A 7,058-nucleotide genomic window follows, 5' to 3' on the forward strand; every position below is an offset into this window, starting at 1 on the left:
ATTTTAACGAAAAATATACTACGAAACATTTCTGAAAGAGCTTTGAAATTTTTAGTACATCAAAAATAATAAAAAATATTTGCATATTAATGTTAGTTTAGTAAAAATAGTAAACCGAATAAAAATAATTAAAGCCTAATAAATATGAATAGAGAAATTAAAGTAAAACTTAATGAAAAAAAAAACCATTAAAAAAAAAACATTACTAAATGCTATTTTTAATAGATTTAAAAACAATTATTTGACACACCCTTTATCATCACCCAACGTCCTTGAGTTGCGACAACAATGCGCGAGCGACTTTACTACGCACTGAGTTCTCGCGYACAYTCGTTSACACTTTTTCTGCATTGTGATTCTCTGCTTCTCAATGCACTTACAATTTGTCACACAACAACACTTTATTACATCGAGTTATTATTGTTATTTTAATGATTGTTTTATTAAAACAATACACAACTTCGACACAAATTAATTAACAGAATTTACTTTAAAGAAACTGCAAATGTCTTACGAGTTTTGTTCGTTGACTTCACGCACAACACGAGCACACCACTTTGCCGATCGATAGTTAAGACGCAACTGCCGAATTTGATGATGCCCTTTAGCACATAGCGGTGTTTTAAAGAATTGCTTTTTGTTTTGTTGCAGACAAAAAAAATCTTTGTCCTATGTAAGTGTTTTACATCAGTTGGAGATTAGTTTAAAGGCGAGAAACAAACTATTGATGATTAATTAAATATTTTTCGTTTTATTTACAATTTCCGTGTACTTTTTTATTACAGCATATGTTGGAGCGAAATAAATGTAATCGAATTTTGAATTTTGTCAATAGATGTGGTTGCACAACAATGGTTCGCTCGCTTAGGTTCTGGAAATTTCAATGTGAAATATGCACCTCGCTTTGGTGAACCTTTCGTTGAAAGTCGATGAAATTATGGAAAAATTGACCAGGACCATCACATTAGCAGCCATGACATCGCTAAGGAACTTAGCATTCATCATCGAATGGTTTTGAATCATTTAAAAAAGGCTGGCTACAAAAAGACGTCCCATGTTTGGGTAAGACATGAATTGTCTGTGAAAAATTTGATGGACCAAATCAACATCGAATTATTTGCCGAAATGAAATTGAACCATTTCTGAAGCGAAAGGTAACAAAAAAATTTATCAAATATGACAACAATGTGCGAAAAAGATCATGGACCAAGTGTGATGAAGCTCAACAAATGGTCGCGAAGCCAGAATTGACGCCTTGAAAGGTTATGCTGAATGTTTTGTGGGTTGGAAAGGAATCATTAACTGTGTGATGCTCCAGCCTAGGCGAACGATTGATTCTACATTTTACTGTTAACAACTGATGAGATTGAGTCAAGCAATCTAAAAACAGCCAGAACTGATCAACAGAAAGGGATTTGTCTTCCATTAGATAAAGCTAGTACACAGACATCTTTGATGATTCGAGAGAGAGTTTATCTGGAAAGTTTTGATGCATCCACCATACAACCCTGACCTTGCACCATTGGACCACTATTTGTTTCGATCAATGGAGAGCTCCCTTAATGGAGTGAAGTCTGTGAAAATTACTTGTCGCAGTTTGTCGGCGAGAAACCCAAAAGTTTTACACTGATATATTAATGTCTCTAGTCGAAAAATCGCAAAAAGTAGTTGAACAAAATGGCACATATTTGGTTCCTTAAAGTTCATTATAAATATAAAAAAATAAGTTAAAGTTTAGACTAGCCAACATTTAAATTGTCTCCAATTTTTCTGGTTTTGGTTGTTACAAACATTGTGCAAACACAATATATCCTGTTCAGGGTATGAAAATCAATTATCCTCCTACCAACATTTATGAAGATGGCAAACTTTGCTTGCTGCAGTGGCGTTGCCATTTTTTGTGCGCATATTAAAGGAGGAGTCGTTAATTGTCGCAGCAATGCACGACAGTTTAATGACGCTGCGCAGCAAATTGCTGCCAGCTAGGCAATGTTGTTGTTATTGCGTTGCGTTGCCAACATGTGTCTGCATACGATTGCTAACTGATTACTATTTTGTAGCGTATTGCTGTTGTTTTATCGTTGATATTTAAATGACGTTGCAATAAAAGTTGTTGCTACTTAATTTCCGTTCATGTCGGCAGCAATGAAACTCACAGAAACTGCAACCACAACAACTAGCTAGTAAAAAAAAAACGAATGATAACAAAGTGATTACGCGACGCAGTGCTGCTTGAGGGTGTGTATGTATGTGAGTGTGTGTGTATTTGTGGGTAGCAATCAGTTTGCGCCCCAATAACCGAAAAGTGCAACTTTGTAGTTTTAATAACTATGCAAGGCACACACACACACACACACACATACAGCCAGCAGTGCGCTTTTTATTGCCGCCGAAAGCTGGCAATAACTTCAGCTGCGCATAAACCACTTTAAATTGAAAGTCAATTGCAGCGGGCAATTTGCAAATGCGAAATGTAAAATTCGAAATGAGCTCAGTGGCGTTGCGCCGCGCCTGGTGTGCGTGCGTGCGATGGTGTATTTGTGTGTGTCGCACAAAATTTCCATGTTGATTGATAATGACGCTGTCAGATAAATGATTATGTTGCTGAAGTGATAATGGCGATGTAAATGCAAATGTTCAGACATTACGCAATCGTAAAAATGCTGTGAACTGCGGCGAGATTGCAGCGGTTTGTTGATTGGGTATTTAAATGCTTAAGGAGCGGGCTGGCGTTATTGCTCCGGCAGTAGAGAACGCGACCAATTTCGACTGTCTATGAACCAGCTGATTGAGTGCGAAGTGCTCTAAGCGTTTTCTTGTCATTATATGCTAGCAAAAGCTCTTTGGCTACTGGTTATACAAAAGCGAACTTGGGAGATACATTTCGATATCAGATCCTATTAAATGCTTCGGGGTTTTTGTTTAAAATATTTAAAAGAACTATGTTTGGGGTAATCAAAATGGTTGGCATTGCAGGAATTTGAATATTTACTGTTGAATTTTCATTCCAAATCATGACCTTTCGTGCGCTAAATATTTTAGTGGAAGTTAGACATATGGACATACATATGTATACAGTGGAATTCCCCAATACGGACAACCATCAAAACGTGGCACTCTTCATAACTGGACAGCTCTCATAATCGGGCAGCTCTTATGACTGGGCAATTTTTATGAACACAACGTTGTCATTATTATTTTCATACGAAATCAATTCTATGATTCTATAATTGGATATGAGAACGATCCAATTACAGAACACATACACTATTATTTCACAAAATGTGTCAGAAAGTTTTGCTCAATTTGTAGTTTCCGTCTTTCTTTCAGTAATTTTTATCAATTTATGGAGTTCGTCGACAATTATTTTTGAAGAATAATACTCAAAGTGATCACAGCAAAGAAATTTACTTATGCTAGCGCTGTCTGCTTCGCTGTCTGCTCAAGGTAAACTGTAAGAGAATTGTCATTCATTCACCCCTGTATGACCTTAACTCTCAATTATTTATTCATCACAAATATATGTATCTCTGAATTGCAGTTTCTGACGCTAGAGTAGATTTAAAATACACATTTTGGTCACGTCCTGTTAATAAAAACCTGTTAATAAACCCTGGTTCATGAGTTCCTAGGCACCTAGTGCACCGTCTGTAAACACGTCGGTTGGCAAGGTTTCTCGAGAACTACTCTACCGATCTTCACGAACATTTACACAGGTGTTTGAGATACAATTCTTAAAGACATGGACCAACGTTTTTCTTTCGATTACAAATATTTGAAAAAAAAATATCACGAAATTTCATTTTTTTTTTTAATATCCGCCAAAAATCCAATTTTCAGTTTTTATACGAGGAAACCCATGTAACCTCTTAATGACGATAATATTGAAGAAGAAATAGTGCTTTAAAATCATTGTATTGGCATCAGAGAGTGTGTAGGATTTCAACATCTCAACGAGACAGTAGTAGACTTGTACCAAATGGTTTGAAAGTTTAGCAAAACCGAGGCCGAGTAGAAGGCACAACACGAGAAACTTAAGACATTAATCAAATATATCATTATTGGTGATGAAATGTGAATTTATGAATACGACGTCGAAAACGGTAAGTGAATGGCGTTTCGAAAATTACTGGCAAAGAACTAAAATGTCTCAAACTAGCAAATCTAAAACTTTCATGGACATATGTATGTACATATACTAAATTGAATACTTTTTAAGCATGAACCTCAAAAAATTTTTATCAAATTTTACTTTTACATTTCTAAGAAAACAAAGTCAAATGAATGCTATTTGAAAATGCAATCGCTTTTCCAAGAAAGTTGCTCAAATATATTAAGACTGTATAACTTTAATATTGCATTCGCCTGAATGCTTCAATAACCAACTTTTGCAATATTTAGCAAAGTCAGCAAACAGTTAACGGGGAACTGGTTAAAATGCATAACATATAAAATGGGTTAAAGGAAAACTTACAAAGTTATCAAAAAGGCAGTTAAAAGTCGATCAAAAATTTACCTAAAACACAATTTATTGTTCAAGTTCTTGGAAGAAACTATATTGCCACTCAAAGACTTAGCTATAAATAACCTCTGGTAAGAGTGATGTCGAATAGATTGAAATGGCGGCAGTGAAGCACAAGAAATGTAATATCAAATGAAAATTATTAGTAGATAATAATTCTGTGAACTTTTGATGTTTATTCTCTTGGAAAATTTGTGGTTTTTGTTCCTCAAATTTTCACCTTGACTAATTTAAGATGTTTAATCATGTAGTGCGAATAGGAATTTAACTAACCTTATGTGTGATGTGATTTCACTCTCATTGAGTGCATATTACCAAACACATTTGCTTACAAGATGTTATTTCAAAGCAGATTTTGACTTTTATCAAAGGAAGCACATATATTTGTATTTAAGTTAGTTTATATTCAGTCTCAAAATCATAAAATTTATAACTTATTTATGTTTTTAAAATAAAATTTAATTAGACTTCTTACGACTTTATTTTGGCACATACATATTTTTAACCCACGTGTATTGCCATTATAATTGAAGTAGACAAAACTGACCTGTCGCCGCTTAATGGCCATGACTTGACCATCAGACTCGAGAGGACTTACTTAGAAATGGCAGGAAAACTAGGGCAGCAAACTAACTTTTACGGTAACTTTATTAGTTTGCCTTATATACTGTTGTATGTGATATGTAAGCGCAGACTACAGAAAAGTCTTAATTTATGCCCAGCTGGGAACAGGTGACGTTTATTTAAAGGTTTTATTTCTGATTTAAAAAATTCTCTATCAGGCTAAAGAAGCTATATATTGCTTATCTTGCTTTGTTTGGTAGCTAGGAGAACACATTACGGAAAATATAGTACAAAGAAGGTTATTAATTGGCGGAAGCGAGCAAGAAATTTTCTCGTATCCATACTCTCGTATGAAATTTTAGGGTTTTTCAATGTTTCCCCGCTCTTTTGACATTTCTCTTCCGTAAAGTTTGCCATTTCATCGTGGAAAGATAGACGATCCAATAGAGTCGAAATGATTAAACTTTATTACCGAAATTCGGAGTCAGTGGTCTCAACTTTAAGAACTAGCATCTTTTATACTTTGCTCTGAAGTTATGTGAAGAAAAATACTCGATAGAAGGGAGGAGTGTTTTTAGTGATGCGAAAGCATTTTAAGGCTTCCTTGTCCCAAATAACAATAATCAGGTTTTCTTAATTTCAGAACGGAGTCTTGTTTTTGTGAGCAGAACCTGAATCCAAAAACATATAGGTATAAACAAATAATAATACATGAATTATTCCCACAGCTTTTAAGATATCGATCTGAAATTCTTCATTCCACCTTTTTCTGAATCTGAATCTGGATCCATAAAAACTAAATACTTGTAGAGAATACTTTTTTAATGCGAATTCAACATAAAATAATAAAGGCTCCAGTAAAGGAAGAAAGTTCTTATGTCAATAGCAATTTTTATAGGAGGATTTTCTGAGTCAAACTTTGAAAATTTGCAGTACAAAAAATAATATTTAAATTTTAAATTTTGGTATATAAGATGAATTTCACTAGCCAAAACTATTAGAATACTAACGTTTTGACTCAATTGAGGTTATAAAAGCTGAATCGAAGAAGGCTCTAATCGAAGACTTTTCCAAGTGCTATGATGACTGGAAAATTCACGAATATTTACACAGGTGTTTGAGATACAATTCTTAAAGACTTGGACGATCGTTTTTCTTTCGATTACAAATATTTGAAAAAAAAAAATATCACGAAATTTCATTTTCTTTTTAATATCTACCAAAATTCCTATTTTCAGTTTTTATACTCTTAATGACGATAATATTGAAGGAAAAACAGTAGTTTAAAATCATTGTATTATCATCAGTGTTTTTCAGCGGGATTACTTTGAAGGAAATGAAATGAACAAAATTCACCTTTCAATTTGATCACAGTAGTATACTCTTTCTTCTCTGGAAAAAAGCATACGTTGGGTTGGATCCAATTTTCTGCAGGGTTTAATTATATAAGCATGTACATATGTATAAGTAAATTGACAATAATTTATTAAAATGCAGGAAGGTATTAAAATTCGGAACCTTGAGAAACTTTTCATCGGTTTATCACCATTTATAAAGGTATAAGCACACTTGTGACTAACAAAACGAAAATATCTTTTATTGCATATGCTCAACTTATTCAAGAAACTTAGAAAGTTGCTGATGCATAATTACAAAACTTAAACTAATGAGTACATGTAAAAAAAATGTCAATATTCCACACACACAAAATAACAACATCAAAACATACAGAATTATTATTATATTAACCTCAAAATAATGGCACAACTTCCTGTTGAAACACGACAACAAAGAGCATAACGTTTTTCATACATTTAACTAACGTTATTGTGTTTCTTGTGTCTGTTTTTTGACAACCACACTCTCACTCCCTCTGGTACCACTCGACGACATAAAATTGTCACTTGTCAAAGCATCAGCCCCAGAAGGCATCTAAACATAAAACTACACTTTTGTGCGCAACTTTGCCCCA

The sequence above is a fragment of the Bactrocera latifrons genome, unplaced genomic scaffold (assembly GCF_001853355.1).
Source record: "Bactrocera latifrons isolate USDA-ARS-PBARC rearing strain unplaced genomic scaffold, ASM185335v1 scaffold_15, whole genome shotgun sequence".
Classification (NCBI taxonomy): Eukaryota; Metazoa; Arthropoda; class Insecta; order Diptera; family Tephritidae; genus Bactrocera; species Bactrocera latifrons.